Source organism: Chiloscyllium plagiosum, chromosome 5 (assembly GCF_004010195.1).
Source record: "Chiloscyllium plagiosum isolate BGI_BamShark_2017 chromosome 5, ASM401019v2, whole genome shotgun sequence".
In the NCBI taxonomy this organism is placed as follows: domain Eukaryota; kingdom Metazoa; phylum Chordata; class Chondrichthyes; order Orectolobiformes; family Hemiscylliidae; genus Chiloscyllium; species Chiloscyllium plagiosum.
This window is the reverse complement of record NC_057714.1, coordinates 55,598,488-55,617,161: the sequence shown is the minus strand read 5'-3', so window position 1 is coordinate 55,617,161 and position 18,674 is coordinate 55,598,488. Positions and strand designations below refer to the sequence as shown.

The window sequence follows — 18,674 nt, the reverse complement described above, 5'->3', positions numbered from 1 at the left end:
AGGGGTAATAGATTTAAGACAGATGTCAGAGGCAGGTTCTTCACTCAGAGAGTGGTAAGGGCATGGAATGCCCTGCCTGCCAATGTAGTTAATCCAGCCACAATAGGAGCATTTAAACAGTCCCTATATAAGCATATGGATGATTTTGGGATAGTTTTGGGATGATTTTGAGATGGGCTTAGATTAGTTCACAGGTCGGTGCAACATCAAGGGCCGAAGGGCCTGTTCTGCGCTGTATTGTTCTATGTTCTATGTATACCTTTGAAGACAGTTTATAAGTCCAGTTAAATAGCTCTATTACATTATATTTGTAACTCTGTTTTCTCCTTATACATTCACTAGTATTGCTTAAATAAGTTTTTACTTTCAAATCTATGCTGATTATTTATTACAATTTTTGTGAGCCAATGTTATTTTCTTACCTTTTGTCAGGATTCCATCAGTTTTTCTACTATTGATGTTAAACTGTCTGCTTTATAACTGCCTGGGATTGTTCTTGGCCTCTTGAGAATTTATATGAGCTGTCTGGTAGTCTTCTTGCACTTTCTTCAAATTACCTATTAAGTATGAGTAGTAATATTCCTATGATCTCTTCCCAGATGAATGGACCAAGGTTTCATCCTGTTTTGAGATTGCCTCCTTTATTCAATACAAATGTTATTGTTCTAGATGTACTTATTGCTCCTCTCATCATCCAATGTAATATTTACCTGCTCAATCTCCCAAATAAATACAAACACCAACAACTGATTTCATGGGCCATCTGCCATCTCTTTATATCATTCTGATATTATTCTATTTCTAAATGGTCATATTCTCGCACACCTTCCTTTTTTTGTGGTTTTACCTGTAGAGTACCACACTCTTTTATTTTGCGTAATCAATAATTTAATTTCATAGAACCCTTTGTCTTATTTATTTCTTTCATCATCTCATCATATTCTTTCTTATATGAACTTTTTTGCTGTCTGTACACTTAGAATGTGTTCCATTCCCAACACTCAAATTGTTCCCATAATTGTTTACTCATCCACAGAATCTAACTCATGCTCAGCGTGATATATTTTTCCCTGCACGTTGTTGAGGACATTTTTAAAATGTTTCCAGTCCATGTTCTGCATGGTGGATTGCTAATCTGTTTTCCAAGTTCTATTTTGAGCTTGTCGAAAAAAAAGAGCTTTCCTCTAATATTTGTGTCATAATTATGTAATTCTCTATTATTACCATAAAGCACATTATATAAGGTGATCAACATCAAATCTATGGTTCTATTGCATACATGTCCCTTTTACTTCCTTTATCTGTTCTGGTTCACTTTCCATTGTTAGATTCAGTAGCCAAGCAATTTTTCTTCATATACATCTCAGATTAGAAAGTAGGCCCATTTACATTGTATGAACTTTAATTTCTTATCCACTTTACCAATCACTTCTGTCCACTTAACATGGCAATTGTAACAAATACCTCCACGTTCACCCCCTCAACCTTGTTTTCTGCGTTTCTTTTCAATTCCTGAATTAGTCTGCATATATCTTCCTCCACACCCCCTTCCCATATTATTTGTCTGTGGCATACGCCTGTTGGTGTGATTGATTCTTTATTATCTTTCATCTGTATTTATATGGATTCTATTTTTGTCTTGCTATTAGTTATGAAAAGTTTTTTTTCTCCTGCCTCTGTACTATTCTTAATAAGTACAGCTATTTTTCATTTATCCCCTGTCTATACCAAAACTGTTATAAACTGCAACGTTTATTCACCACTGCTGAATTTTCTATGACCATATCTTCTTCTCAGCCAGTCCCTCAAGGCCAAAAATGACATTCTTCCAAATCGATGACCGCGACGCTTGAGGTGACTAAACAGCCCAATTCTGAATCCATGCCCTGCCAAAGAGAGGGCAGGTAGTATTTGAAGAAGTGGGTGGGTGAAATGCTTGGAATTTCATACACTCCTCCTACTATTTGTGCTTGGCCTATCAGAGATGCTAAAGATGGAAACTCCACCAATATTTCTTCTCTGGTTTGGATTGTCTCTGGCATAACTTGGTACAATATTGGATATTTACCAGGATGGAGCTTGGAGTGGAGAGCTTGTTTTGAAAGTTTTGTATAGGGTATGCAGAAAATGTGGCCCTCCCAGATGATTGATAATAACTAATGCCTCAATGCTAGTCTGTGAGAGGACATTGGGTTTTTTTTCATTCACTCATGGGACAGTGTCACTGGCGAGCCAGCATTTTCATTGCCGATCCAAAATTACCCTTGAGAAGGTGGTGGTGAGCTTTCTTCTTGACTGCAGTCTGCCTGCTATAAGTTGACCCAGAAAGCCCTTAGGGAGGGAATTGTAGGGTTTTGACCCAGTGACAGTGAAAACCAGTGATGCATTTCCAAGTCAGGATGCTATAACAGCATGCAGATAAACAATTTACAAATGTCCTTGTGTCATCACTGCTGTAGCTCCTGTGTCAGCTTGATCCAGTGCAAACACGCCCCTCGAGTCACAAGATTGTGAGTGCAAGCCCCAGCTGACACATTGCTGTAGTGCTAAGGATGTGCTGCCCTTCTGATGTGTAATAATTGAGGCCCCATCTGTCCATTTAGATGATGGCAAAAGGTCTCTATGGCACTATTTGAAGTAGAAAGAAATGGCTTTCCCAGGCATCACAACAAGTCGTCTTCCCTTGATCGTAATCGCATTGTGATTCAGAGATTCTCCTGTGTACTACTTTTTGTTACAAAGCAATAGTGGCTAGATTTCAAAAATATTTTATTAGTTAAAAATCATTTCAGCACATCATTAGGAATTGAAAGTGCTACAAATATGCAAATTCTCTCTTTTCTCGAAGTGCACCCTGTTCAAGATTATTGCAATGAGGTATAGATTTGTGCAGATACATGTTGTCTTTTTAGGTTCCATTGCTAAAACATGAAACACTCTGCTCCCATCAGTGAAGGTCAGAAAAAATTCTCAGAGCAATTATATTACCATCTACCCAAAGTCTGACTAGTTATTCAGACCTCTCGCCAAAATCAGGACTTATTTTAGTATCTATCCTGCCATTTAATTTATAGGATTTTGTGGAGGCTTCACTGATAATATTTCTTTAGGGCCTTGAGCAACATGCTGTAATCTCTCCAACACATTCATAAGGACGAGCAGCACTTTGGACAATGAGTTCAGGATTGGAGGTCTTAATTATTAAAAATATGGAGTGAATCTTTTGGGGTTTTGGCTAAATCCAAGTCTCACCGGGTTTGATGGAGTGATTCTTGCTGTGAGACAGAGTGAGATTTTCCACCAAATCTTATCAAACGTGTCACACTTATTGCCATTCTTGCCCCTATGATACTTATCAAGTCCTGTTTCTGTCTTCTGTTATCACATGCCATTCCCAAAAGAACTCATCACTCAGCTTCTGTAACATCAGCACCTATTGTAGCCATACTGTTTTTGAGGCCCTGCTGCTCACCAGGAGTATTGCTGTCATTCGGCATCTGCCTTGTTGTGCAAGCAATGAGGATGGATGGTAGGGAAGGGGAGGCTGGCAACACACCACTTAGAGGGACCCAGTGGGTGTCCTGATGAATGTGGTGCAGTGAAGAGATGTTCTTCCAGGGAAAATCACCAGAGGAGCCCATGCCAACAGACGATGCCAGCCTGGTTGGAGATGGCCACCAGTATCATTTCCAGGATAACGAGCACTAGGGCAGAAGTGCAGAAGGAAGGTCAATGATCTTCCCAGCTCCACGAGGCTTAAGTACCATAAGCTGTCTGCTGCCTCACACAGATAGTGTTTGGCACAAACATTGCTGCCTTCCGATATGGGTGCTGGGTAATGTGGCAAGATGTACATGTCCTTGTCTTACCTTTCTGGTTTGTGACTGTGCCAATTGTCAGTGCAGGGCACAACAGGGCAAGGTAAGGTATGCATGCTATGGGCATGCAGAAGGTACCAAATGAATGCATGCTTAGAGATCAGTGGAGCAGTTTTGGTAGACAGCCTGAATTATGCAAACGTCCCTCTGCAGTATCTGTGCCCGATGCTGCAGTACACTGCTGTACTCGGTGCCTCGATAGACCATTCGGGGCTTGGAGCCACAATGCCAGTGCATTGAACAGATGGCAGCATGGTGGTGATGGCTACCAGCAACTCAGGTGCCAATGTCCATGGTGCAAAGCTGTGAGGAACCACTGCTTGTGCATCACGATCTGGAGTTTGGTTGTGGGCAAAATGGAAATCATTTGGAGTACGGGGCAAGTTAATCTGCAAAATCTGCTTTTATTTCCATGACAGCTTTTCCCAATGACTAATTTTTCAGCATATTTCAAAGGTCATAGCCTGAATATTGAGTTGGATTGGGCTCTTAACAAGGACCTTAAGCGTGAATTGTCATCAGTTGGCAATGTGCAGCAACCGGGGATAATATCACTTCATTGCTTGTAAGAAGTTTAAAAGATGAGGTCAGTTTATCTCAATGTAAGATGCACCTCACTAGACTTCTCTACCTATTCTATCACCCATCTAGCCATGATCCATTTCACTCAGACCCTTCAGATTTTGCCCTGTGTGCTTCAGATGATGAAAGGCTGTGCTGGCATCTCAGAGGCAATGTTGAATTTGATCAATATGTGCCCTCACTAAAAGGAGGCCCCAAAAGGTATGAGGGTTTAACAAATTGTCCATTGGCTGTCTTATTAGATCAGGGACAGTGTTGAATTGTATTAGGTCAGGGATAGTGTTGCACAATGGGAGCAGGCTGGTAGAGAAACTTTGAATTGTGAATGGTTAACTCAGGGCCTTTCTCATACACCTTTACATACACATAAGTGATGTTTTGGAGTTTGACCTTTCAATTTACATTTGGGCTGATCTTGGTTTTGGACTGGCAACAACACAGGTTGAACAGTTTCGCATTCATCCTGTAGAGAAACACCATTAAAGTAGGAAACATCATGGAGATGGAGTGTTACAGCAAGAAATTTGGAGAAGAATACCTGTGTGATGGCACAATGTTGTTTGACCCCAATTTGGACACATATATTGGTTTGTGATGGACCCATTAGTGAGGAACAGAGCATGCATATTGCTATGCAGCAGAGGGAATAATATGAGGCGGTTGTTCCATATCTCTCCCAATTCACAAGTGTCTTTGTGAGGTTGAGGACTTTATGAAGTTTAAGGTGGCTGTCTATAAAGACCATTGTTGTCTTTACATTTTTCTTGGACTTGTCTTGCTGTGAACATTATGACCACTGTGCCTTCAGATGAATTGAATTCACATTGTGACTCCTGGATGAGCTGCTGCGTGAAGGTGATTGAGGAGAATTTGTGTGATGACCTTCATGTGTCAGAGAGCAGGGAGACCCCTTTATACCACATTCAATCTAATCTTCTTTGAAGATGGTCAGAATTAAAGCTTCTCCAAAATCTCCTAGCCTGCTGAACTCTTCCCAGATATGGGAAGTGGGGTCAGATATTCATGCCAAGCGCACATTTCTCCTTATTTTGGTATTTCAGCAAGGAAGCAGTCTGCTCTAGTCCCCTTGTTGGTTTCTAGCCTTAGATGGCTTGGTTAGCCACATGTTAGCTAGGATAGTGGTAGGTAGCCTGTTGTGGAATGTGTTCAATGGCACATTCTTTTGAGCATTGAGTCACAGTTGAGAAAATCCTCCAAGAACTCCTTCCAAAGAACGCTGACTGCCTTTCTGTCCTTGATAAGTTCTTTCACATTTTGCCTAAACGTTTTCTTTGATTCCTGTCCTCAAACTCAACAAGTTCTCTGTGAGTTAAATCCTGATTGACAGTATTCTTTGCTAGGCTGTCCTGTCCTGTTTTACAAAGAACAGTACAGGACAGAAACAGACCTTTTGACCCAACAAACTTGCAACGACACATGAAACCTTTCTATTTTAAAAGCCTCTTGCCTCTAAGCAGACTGTATCTGTCATGCTTTTAAGGTCATGTTTTTTCCATTCAGAACCTAAATTTAGATACTCTTTCAACAGGATGTCTAACCTGTTGTACATTTGTCATTCTTTTTTTTATTATTCATTCATGGGATGTGGGCTTATGTGATATTGCCTATCCTAACAGTTAAGAGTCAACCATATTGCTGTGGATCCAGAGTCACATATGACCAGATCAGATAAGGATAACAGATTTCCTTCCCAAATGGATATGAGTGAACTAGATGGGTTTTTATGACAGTCAATATTGGTTGCCATCTACAATGGTTTCAAACCCGTGTCCCCAGAACATTAACTTGGGGTTTTCGATTTAGTACAGTGGCATTACCATTGTGCAGTTCCCTCCCCTTCCCGTTGTTCCATTGTGGACTACAACAACTGGGATTACTCCCTTCAATTCCAATTTCTCTCCAGCTTCGGTGAGATATTCTTAACTGTGGCACAGGGTAGGTAACAGACTCTTCAGAAGTCTCCTTATTGGATGCAGAGGAGATCAAGTTTGTCCCTAATTATAAAGTCCCCTGTTAATATCTCAGGACTCCTTCCTCCTCAATCCCAGCCCACCAAAGCCCCAGCGTTTGGAGCAGTGGTGCCTTGATTTACGTTATGGTTATCCCCTTACAGTCTTTCCTTAGATTACTGAAGACTGATTTTAGGAATAACAATGTATTAAATATGGTGTTAAATAAACACCTCCATCATTTAAATTGTATAAGTATAAGCGCTTCTATGTAAGTCTAAATGTATTAAATTTCAGCATGTGATATGTGGGCTACAATCTGTAGTAAGCATGTTGTATCTACTAAAAAAAAGTATATTGCCCTCAGTTTTTTTTAACATTAGCAGTAACACACTTTCGCAGTGGCAAATTGTTTTACATTAAACAAAATTTCATTACATCCATGCCCAACTGATTGAGAATGAATGCTTTTCGTTTTGACAAGTTGAAACTCCGTTACAATAAACAGCCAATTCAGCTTGAAATGTCTGCATTCTTGTTGCTGGTTCAAAGGGTGATCTGAAGACTCCATAATCCAAAGAATGTGATGCATTTCTTTTGTTCTTGAGCTTGTAAACCCAACCAAAAACCTGAAGCATATTTGATGTAAGTGCAATTATTGTCATGATTCAGCTGAGAAGAACAGGTTCTTAAAAATCTGATATGGTTATTGCCCAGCTTTTATTGCTTATTTAAATCCAACCTTTAATTTCCAGTGCTTCCTTGGATACAACAAACTGTTTGTGACAAGCTGAACAATGTAACATAAGTTCACAGAGTTTCAGTATAAACTGTGTGGAAATTTTATCATAATAGGAGTATCAATTGTTCATGTACATGTGTCAAAATGCAAACAGTGATTAGTATCTTCCCATCTTCAAACTATGTCTGTAAGTGGAAGAATTTAACAGAAAGAAACTGAGACCTGTTAGGATATGAAATCTGACAGAGCAATCAGGTTCTGAGCTGGTAATTGATGGGCCTTCTCCTTGTATGAGGACCTCACTGGATGAAGTCATGGCCATCGTGTGCTGCCAACTAATAAGTGGCCATCAGCGCTGGCACATAGCAGTACAATGGAGGAGGCTGCTGCTGACTATATGATGCCCCAGGGTGGAAAAGCAACTACAGAAGATGAGAGTTTCATGGAGGATTGTTGGGCAGGCTTGGGGTGGCAGTGAAGGGAGGGTCATGGGGTCAGATGTAAGGGCAAAGGGGTGGATCAGAACAGCCATCCCTGCCCTATGACGTCATTTGTGCACAAATTAATGCACATCAAGAAGAACATCCCTTCCTCACCCCCATACCAGCCAATTTGGGAATAGGGGCTTAAATGGTTCTTAAGTGGTCAGTAAGAGATCACATAAGAGCCTCAACTGGCTGCAGGATAGGAATGTCAAGCTTGGGCTTTTTCAGCGAATTATATTTCAGTGAGAGCAGAAAGATGGTAGGACTCTCATGCCTCTCTATTCCAAATAATTAAGTTTCCCACTGCCTCCAGGCCTCATGCCTCTGATACAGCAAGATTCTGCCAATCATGGATTCCCTATGGTGCAGAAGAAGCCATTTGGTCCATTGAGTCTGCACTGATCCTCCAAAGGGCATCCTACCGAAGACCCAGTTTCCCACCATAAACCCCACATTTGCCATGGCTAATCCACCAAGCCTGCACATCCCCAGACATTGGGTAATTTAGCGTGGCCAATCCACCTAACCTGCACTGTGGAAGAAAACCTGAACACCCAGCAGAAATATGGGGAGAATATGCAAACTCCTCACAGACAGTCACCCCAAGGATGGAATCGAGCCCAGGTTCCTGATGCTGTGAGGCAGCAGAGCTAACCACTGAGCCACCGTACCACTCTAAATTAAAGTGATTTGTTAGCACTGTGAGAGCAATGATCCAGTTCATTTGTGTATGAGAATTACCTAGCTTCAATGTTTTCGTCACATATTAATTGTCATTTGTAAGTTTTTTTTCTCTTCATCCTTTCAGGGGGGTGAATGCCATTGACAAAGCCAGTATTTGTTACCCACCCTGAATTGCACATTTTCATATGGCATTTACAACTTAGTCACATTGCTATGTTCTGCTGTCCATTAGGCACAGGAGGAAATGTAAACTATTCAGCCCAGTACTGTCTGCTGTACCATCAATGAGATCATGGCTGATTCGATAACCCTCAACTTCATTTTCAACTGCCTTATAGCCATAACTGGGAATCTCGTTACTGATTAAAAATCTCAGCCTTGAATATACTTACTGACCCAGCTTCTTCTACCTTCCGAGGTAAAGCATTCCACGAATTTGTACCCTCTTAGAGAAGGATTCTTCCTCCTCTCTGTCAAAACTCGTTGGCCCCTAGATTGAAGAAGGTTGGCAGATTTCTTGACATAAAGGACATGAGTGAAGCAGATGAGTTTTTAATAATAACTGATAATATTTTAATCATAATTTACTGATACTAGCTTTATATTACAGATTTATTAATATTTTGCATATCTTAAATTCCACCAGATGCTCTGGTGGAATTTGAACACTAGCCTGGGCCTCTAGATTATTCGTATAATGGTAATGTCTCTCATTTGTGTGACTGCATATTTCATTGTGATTATTACATTAGAAATACATTCAAATTTGTGTTTTTATCTTGTCTGTGTTGTATATCAGCTTTCCAAAACTCCATTATTCTGGATAGAATTCCAGCTATAACTAGAAAATGCTATATTCTCATTCCAATGAAAGCAAGGTAAATGTAAAATTGAAAAATTTAACATTATCATCTGCAGTGCTGGTTTTCTGGTAGCACCCCAAACAATTTTGTTAAAGGTTCGTTGGGTGGCTTGGGGGAGGTTAGGGGGATAGAGCAGTTTAAAGCTAATTAAAACAATCTCCTACTCCACTTATATACCCTATGCATAGCTTTGTGAGCAGTTTAGCTGCTGGTGTTGTTTAGCTGTGGAATGGATCTAAGATGCTGATTGTTTCAGCTATCTGGCCATAGTCATAGGCTCTAGCTGTCCTGTGAAGTCAGAACTCTTCCACACTGGTTACCATAGTCAATCCTTTCTTCCGAGTGTGTTAAAGATGCAGCATCTTAAGATGGTTACCTCTATTACATCCAATTAACTCCAATTTGCCTTTCAGCTTTGGGAAGCTGCCATCGCAGTCAATTAGCTAACTCCAAAACAGCGAGCCATAAAAAATAGGAGCAAGAATAGGTCATTTGGCATTTGAGCCTGATCTGTCAATCAATGTGATCATGGATCATCTTCCAACTCAGTACTTTGTTCTCGCTTTTCTCTATACTCATTGATCCCTTCAACCCTAAGAACTATACTCTTCCTTGAAAGCATTCAGTGTTTTGGCCTGAACCACCTTCTGGCAACGAATTCCGCAGGCTCACCACTCCCTAGGTAAAAATATTTCTCCTCACTGCAGTCTTAAATTGCCTAGTCCATATCCTTAAACTGTGACCCCTGGTTCTGAACACCCTGTTCAATGGAAACATTTTTCCTGTATGTACCCTCTATTGTCCTGTTTGAATTTTATAGGTTTCTGTGAGATCCACCTTATTTTTCTAAACTTCAGTGGTTGTAGTCCTAACTGATCCAGTATCTCTTCATACATCAGTACTGCTGTTCCAAGATTAAGTCTGCTAAACCTTTGCTGCATTTCCTCAAAACCAGAACATCCTTCCTCCGATAAGGGGACAGAAACTGCACACATTACTCAAGTTATGGACTCAATGAGGTCCTGGACAATTGCAGCAAGACATCCCTGCTCCCATACTTGAATCTTCTCGCTGTGAAGGCCAACTTACCATCTGATTTCTTCATTGCTGCACCTGCGTGCTAATTTTCAGTGACTGGTGTACAAGGACACCCAGATCTCATCTCTTTCCCAATTTATCACCATTCAGATAGTAATTTGCCTTCCTATTTTTCTAGCAACGTAGATAACCTCACACTTATCCACATTATACTGCATCTGACATACGTTTGTCTCTTCAGTCAACTTATCCAAAGATCCAATTCATGGGATTTTTGACGAAACAAAGCTGGTCAGGACCCTGATTTGATCCAAAAGCTTGACAAGGAATGTAACATCATGTCCCAAGTATTCCCTCTTAAACTGTTGAAACAAGTCTTCCTTTGGTTTTATGATCATGTATGGTGCAATTTACTTATGTGATGTAAGAGTAGTAAAACTGCTCTGGAACAAATACATCACTGAAGTTTAAAGAACTGGAGACAATGAAATATATATGTTGCTTGCCTGATTTCCTCCTGGGCTCCATCGTGTTTATTTTTAACTTCAGTCTTAATTCCATCCTCCCATCCCATTTCATTTTATATTTTTTAAATCTATATTTTTCGAAGCATTCAATCTGTACCTTGCATCCTGCTTTCCTACTCCCAGCATTCAGTTTAGAAATAGGCATTATTATTTTCCACGTTTATTTTTAAAAGGCTGTGACCAAGCATGAAGGTTAGCTTTTCAGTCACTGCAACTTGAAATTTCTGAAGATCAAAAATTAGCTAGTCAAGTTGTTGATATGAAACCTATCTCCTTCAGACATGGAGATATTTGGACATGGAAGGTAATTTCACTGATAGCATTCTAAATATAGCTGAGATATTTAAATACAAATTTTCTAATATTATTCATCCAAGTTCGAAGAAGTATACAGCAGAATTCTATACATTGCTTTCACATAACAAAGGAGACAGCAAGTGATAATAGATTACTTCAACATAAACCACATTGACCTTACTTTACTGTTGATGGAATCTCCTTCAGCTAAACAGCTCAATGTGGTTTATAACAAAAAGAATACCAGAGCGAAAGAAATCATGCACCAAGAACAGCCACTTAAACTTTCAATTAACGCAGTCTTTCTGTCAGAACAGATATTATTGGTAATTTTCTCTCTAATTTGTATAACATCTTCAGGGCAAATAACCAGTTTCTTCTGCGCTGCGGAGGTTATCAAAGGAACTCCAATTACTAAATTCACCAAACTTGCCTGAACAAAAATATCTTACATATAATATTTCAGTCATTTACTCTCTTGTGTTATAGTTCCACAGATGTTTCTTTTTAGTTTAACCTAACCCTCCTCTTTTAAAATTGTATCTAATCCAGCTCCCTTATAAAAGGATTCTTGTAATTTTTTTTGGAATACGCAATTGCTATTCCATGCAAGCATTGATGATGCTTACTGATGAATTTTCCTAATTAAAGGTCATGCAACTAATGTTGTCATGCCTCAAAAATTCCAATGTATAAAATGTAAACAAAACAAGTCTTAATTAGCTCAAATGATGTTAAGCAAGCTAAAACCTCCGATATCCTTTTGATTAAATACAAAACAACACCATCATTAAGCAGGTCGGAGTCCTACAAATTAGTAACCAGGAGTTATCTCAAAATCAGGCAGTCCCCGGTTATGAATGGGTTCTGGTTTGGAATCCATTTGCAAGTTGAGTTGTACACAAGTTAAAACACAATACAGGACAATGCACTGTGAAGCATTGTTTGTATGTTGCATCTTTACAGTTACACCCCTGTATGGGATCTCGTTCGTAAGTATGAATGTTCACAGATGGAATATCCATAAGTTGGGATCTCTGTATTCAAATGGATTGGTTTTGTTTTCAAAGATACAGTTCACAAAACATACCACAAGACCAACTAACCAATTTTACCTGGACTGGTGTGCCCCAATTGGGAAAAATAGTCTGATTCTGTTCAGTAAATTTTATGTAATTTAAATATCTACCTTAACAGGAACATTAAATATGATTCTAAGTGTAAGGAACAGAGCAATTCTGAAGAATGGTCACTGGACCTGAAGTGTAAACTCTGCTTTCTCTCTACAGATGCTGCCAGACCTGCTGACTTTTTCCAGTACTTTCTAACTTTTGTTTCTGATTTCCAGCATCCACATTTGTTTCATTGTTTGCAAATTAACTGATAATTTATATCATTGTTGTTTGGATCCTTGCTGGGAGTAAATTGTTCACTATTGTTATCTACAAAAGGACAATAATTAAACTTCAGGAGTAATTCATTTACTTTGAAATACTTTGGGATATCCTGAGGTAATAAATAGACAGAGGAAGTAAAACTTTTTTCAGCGGTCTGGTACCTGGCTATACATGGGGTCCCTGATTTATGAATGTCCAACTTACAAATACTAATACTTATGGATGTAATCTGCTACTTGAATATAACGTTAAAGATGCAACGTACAACCATTTCCCATATTTAGAAACAGCTGCATTGTGTTCCAATTTCTGCATAAATCAACTTGCAATCAATGGAATCCATTTACAACCCAGGGACTGCCTATACTTTATCCTGTAAGTAATTTTCCTCAGTGGGTATGATATAGAAAAAAAAACTAGCATTCAGAAAACATCTTTCATATCAAAGCACTTTATGGTTAACTGATGAGATAATCTATTTATGTGCAGTTGGCAATGAATAAGTATGAGTCAGAACATCAGAAGAATGTCATTTCTCTCTTCAAATCATGTGAAAGAAAATTTTATATTCACCTGAACCAATGTGGCATCAATGTCCCAGTGGAAAGGCTGGGCAGGATGATCACAAAGGTGTAAACCCAGTAAATGCTGGGGAGAACTTCAGGGTCGTCCACACTGTTTCAAAATCAAATATCATTGCATACTAAAGAAATAGTCAGGAATCTTACTTCACATACGGCAAGGAATGGGAACATTATAAAAAGTTTGTTGATTAAACTGAAAGAGAGAAATAATAAACAGGTGAATAAGGCATCAGGTTAAGTGTATAACCGAAATGAAAGTTCTATACAGAGCGAACTCGATTATCCAAATAAGATGGGTGGGCACTATTTCGTTCAGAAAATTGATTATTTGCTTAATTGATTCAATGCCTCTCCTCTGGGCTCGGAGTTTTCTGGTTTCCTTTTTCCTCGCTCTGCCTGCCTTGCTCCCTCTCTCTGTCTCACCGTTTGTTTCTGAGCAGACACACACTTGTGTGTGAGGGACCTGCCACATTTCAGGAGATGAGGCAGCATAACACCACGTGTGAACCCCTGCACCCCTGTCTGCCCTGCCCCCATCCCCCTGTGCACCACCCAACCCCATTAACCACCCGCCCGCTGTCCGTGCCCAGCCAGACTGGACACCAACAGTAAAACTTCTGCTGCCTTTGAGGGGGCTGAGTCTCAAAATAGCGTGTACACACACACACACACACTTTGACAGGTTCCATCTCTACCCTGTACAGGACAATGTTGGATGGATTATCTGGGGAAGGAGGGGCGTTCAGGGTACACACCTGTGTAGAACTCCAGGGGAAGTGTGGGGAGAGAGAGAGGGCGGGTACCTGGGCTCCCATCGATGTCCAGCCCTGTTCTCAGCAGCATTTCAATAAGCCGAGTTCATTTTTAATCATTGTAAACAAAAGACACGGTCAGTGTTGAAACACCTCTTTGATGTAATGTTTCTAACGGGACCTTGAGATCTTCTTCGGATAATCCAAAATTCAGATAATTGATATTCGGATAATCGAGATTCCTCTGTATACAAATGCACAGATTAAAAGAGTTGTAGGCACAAATTCAAATGAGAGATTATGATACAGTGGCCAATACTGAGACACAGCTGCAGGATGGTAGGGATTGGGAACTGAATATACAATGTTGCAAGTTCACAGCTCAGAGAGAAAATGGCAGATGGGGTGGAGTAGGCTTACCAACTAGAAACAAAGTTACTTCAGTGGTGAAGGAGGACATAATGAGGCAAAGCATCCATCTGAGACCCTATTGGTAGGACCGAGGAACAGTAAAAGATCTAAAAGGTAATAGTGTTGTGAACATACCCCCAGGAAGCAGCCCCAAAATGCTGGATTGCGTAAATGCAGAAATAAGGGTAGAACAGAAGTAATGAGGGATTTTAACTTTAACATAGATTTGGAGAAATAGATAAGCACCTTTCAGAAAGGTCGTACATTTCTGGAGTGTGTCTGCGTTAGTTTCTAACAGCACTATATCCTAGTTTCAACGAGGAGATATGCAATATTAGATTTAGAAATAAGAAATGTACTGGGATTAGATTAGTTTCCTTACGGTGTGGAAACAGACCCTTCAGCCCAACCAGTCCACACTGACCCTTAGAAGAGTAACCCACCCAGACCCATTTCCCTCTGACTAATGCACCTAACACTATGGGCAATTTAGCATGGCCAATTTAGCTGACCTGCACATCTTTGGACTGTGGAAGGAACCCGGAGCACACCCACGCAGACACGGGGAGAATGTGCAAACTCCACACAGACAGTCACCCGAGGCTGGAATCGAAACTGGGACCCTGGTGCTGTGAGGCAGCAGTGCTAACCACTGAGCCACTGTGCTGCCCACTAATTTAATTAGTAACCTAATTGTGGGTCAACATTTATCAATAGTGATCATAACATTTTTGAGTTCATTGCAGTGTTTGAAAGTGAAAAGCATTAATCAATGACTAAAGTTCTGGATTTAGATAAGATGAGCTTTAATGATATGAAGCAGAGACTATTCACAGTAAACTGGGAAAATCTGCTCATGGAGAAAACAGCTGAAGAACATTGGAGGATGTTTAAAGAAACATTTAACACAAAAAACAATTTATACCCCTGAGAGAGAAAAGCTCCACTTCACAGAAAAAACAACCTTGGTAACTGAAGAGATAAGAGACAGCATAAAACTAAAAGAAAAGGCTTACAAAAAGGCAATAAAGAGTACAAATCTTGCTGAATGGGCAATATAAAAAAACAGCGAAGGGCCACGAAGTATCTTAATAAGAGCTACTAAAGGGTTTATGAAAGGAAACTTGTCAGAGACATTAAAATTGATCAGAAGTTTTATAGTTACACAAAGGGAAAGCAGACGGTCAGACCCAGACTGAAAGTGAAGATATTGTTAATGACAACAGGGAAGTGGCAGGTATATTGAGTAATTTGCCTCAGTATTTGCAGTTAGAAATGAGGATAGCTTGTTGAGGCTTCTGAGGAAATTAATACTGGATCAGGGGCAGGGACTAATCAGAATTAAGGTAAGTAAAACATTGATAATGAGAAATTTAATGAAATTAAACAGTAACAAATCCCCAGGACACGATTATTTCCATCTGAGGATGTTAGAGGATATAATGGAACATATTGTCAACACTCTAACTATAATCTTTCAGAATTCCCTAGATACAGGAGTTGTCCCTCTGAATTGGGAAATTGCACAAGTCACTCTATTTTTGTAAGAAGGATGAAAGAGGAAAATCAGGGAATTATGGAGCAGTTAGCCTAATATCTGTGGTGTGGAAGTTGTTGGAGTCCGTTATTATGGGTGTGGATAACTGAACGCCATGAAAAGTTTCAGGGAAGTAATCAGGGAGAGCCAGCGCATATTCTTGACAGGTAGTTCATTCCTGACAAACCTCAATGAATTTTTCAAGAGGTGGCTAAGGTAGTGGACTAGGGAATGTCTGTGGATGTTGTTTACATGGCCTTCCAGAAGACATTTGATAAAATTCAGCATAATTACCCACAGAATTGAAGGCAAATTACTGATATGGCTGGGAAATTGGTTGAATGGCAGATGACAAAAAGTAGTGATAATGGATACGTACTCAAATTAAGAGGTTGTGACCAGTGGTGTCCCACAAGGATCTGCTTTAGAGCCTCAATTATTCACATTCATTACTAATGAAATGGATAGTAGAAAGTCATATATACAATTTTGCTGATGTGTTCAAATAATCCTAATTGCTGTGGAAAAAAAAGTACCTACCTGTTTAGTGTTTGGGGAGGCTTTTGAACGTGCAAGAGGGTTCAGTTCAACCTCTAAATCGAAGAAGAGAGCTGGGAACAGATGAGACATGTTGACATCCCTCTGCTTTCACTTGAATCATATTGAATGCATCCTCCAGTTTCAGAGAAAAATATTCTGGCTCCTCGGAGATGTGAAAATGCACAAAGTACAAAGGAAACAGAAATCTGATATGTCTCTTTTTTTCTTTATTTTTCAGCCAGTAAATAGGCATGCTTCAAGGTCAAAGTAAAGGAACATCAGTGCCGATATCTTGTGCAGCATTCTGATTGTTAAATGTTATGATGATATTAAATTTTGGGGACTAATTTAAGATATTAGAAAGCCAATGCTCTATATTAGCTTTAAAAAATCCCAAAAGAACTGCGGATGCTGTAAATATGTCCCCCCTTCATGAATTTCGGGTTAGACTTGACATCAAATTCTTTTTCCATCATCTTCGCCTCTGTGCCTATTTCTTTGGATATGAGACCTCTCCCTGTCCCATCCCTTCACCCAGCTCCAATACTCTCCCTCCACCTGGACCCCACCCTCCGACCTTATTACCTGCCCTCGATCTGTTCCTTTGAGAACAGTCAACATGATATTGGTCATCTCAATTTCTCTGTCCACCTCTCCCCACCCAATCCAACCTATCTCCCTCCAATCTGACTGCTTAAATCCAATCCTGACTTTGTCATTAAGCCTGCCGATAAGGGTGGTGCAGTTGTTGTCTGGCGCACTGACCTCTACATTGCAGAAGCTGAGTGCCAGTTCTCAGATACCTCCTCCTATCTCCCCCCGGACCACGACACCCCATGGTACATCAGGCCATTGCATCAACGACAGTCACTGTCCTCATTTTATTTGGTGATCTCCCCTCACTGCCTCCAGTGATAATCTCCCAGCCCTGCACAGCTTGCTTTCACCTCCTTCTAAAATTCCACAGGCAGATCATTATTTCAGTATGCTCCTGCCCCCACAGAACTCATCTCTTCCTATCCCGACTCAGTCTTTTCTCCCCGGTCTAGTCCCTGCCCATATATATCCATGGTTCCTCTGCTGCTTTACACCAGTTTTGGAATTTCCAGTTCACAGGCTCCAGCCGCCTCCTCTTCACAATGGATGTCTAATCCCTCTACACGTCCACCCCTCACCAGGACGGTCTCATGGCTCGCCACTTCTTCCTGGAGCAAAAGCCTGAATCATTCCCACCCACCACTGCACTCCTCCACTTCACCAAGCTAGTCCTCACCCTCTTTTAACTCCTCTCATTTTGTTCAGGTCAGAGGGGTGGCCATGGCTACTCACATGCGCCCCGGTTTTGCCTGTCTCTTCATGGGGTTTGTTCCAGTCCTATTCCGGTCCCCATCTGTAACTCTTTCTCTGATAATGATGATATCATTAGTTCTTCTTCTCTCTCTCATCTGGAATTGGAAAAATTAATCAATTTTGCTTCCAGCTTACACCCTATCCTCACTTTCACCTGGTCTATCTCTGACTCCTCTCTTCCCTTCCTTGACATCTCTGTTTCCATTTCTTGGGATAGACTAGCCACTAATATCCACTATAAACCCACTGACTCCCACAGCTACCTGGCCTATACATCCTCGCACCCTACTTCCTGGAAAGACTCTGTTCCATTCTCCCAGTTCCTCCATCTCCGTTGCATGTGTTCCGACAAGGCCAACTTCAACAAGGGAGCCTCGGAAATGTCCACCTCCTTCCAAAACTAAGGATTCCCCAGCACCGCTATTGAGAGGGCCCTCAACTGGATCTTACCCATCTCCCATACTTCCACCCTCACCCCCTGTCTTCCCCCCCGCCCCCCCAAACAAAAACAGCAATAGGGTTCCTTTTGTCCTTAGCTATCATCCCACACACATCCACATCCAGAAGATCATCAGCTGCCATTTCTGCCACCTCCAGCAAGATGTCACCACCACGCACATGTTCCCTTCCCCTCCCGTGTCTGTCTTCCGCAGCAGCGGCATCCTGGTCCACTCTTCCTTCACTCCCAATACCACCCCCTGCCCGCACCCCACATAGCACCTTCACCTGCAACCTGCTGAAGGTGTAACACTGGCCCATTTATCTCCTCCCTCCTTAGTATCCAAGAGCCCAGACATACCTTCCTGGTGAAGCAGCAGTTTATCTGCACTTCACACAATCTAGTCTATTGCATTTGCTGCTCACAATGTGGTCTTCTCTATATTGGGGAAATGAGGTATAGACTGGGTACTGCTTCGCATAACATCTACATTCTGCCCGCAAAGATGACCATGAGCTTCCAGTTGCCTGCCACTTTTTAACATACCACCCTGTTCCCTGACCAATATCTCTGTCTCAGGCTTGCTGCAGTGTTCCAG

The 18,674-nt window shown here is 40.8% G+C and overlaps 1 protein-coding gene across 3 annotated transcripts in view; it reads left to right on the top strand.

Moving 5' to 3' along the window:
• LOC122549912 (adenylate cyclase type 1-like) overlaps nucleotides 1-18,674 on the top strand; it is a 290,966-nt gene that overhangs the window by 260,517 nt on the left and 11,775 nt on the right. The window lies entirely within an intron of this gene.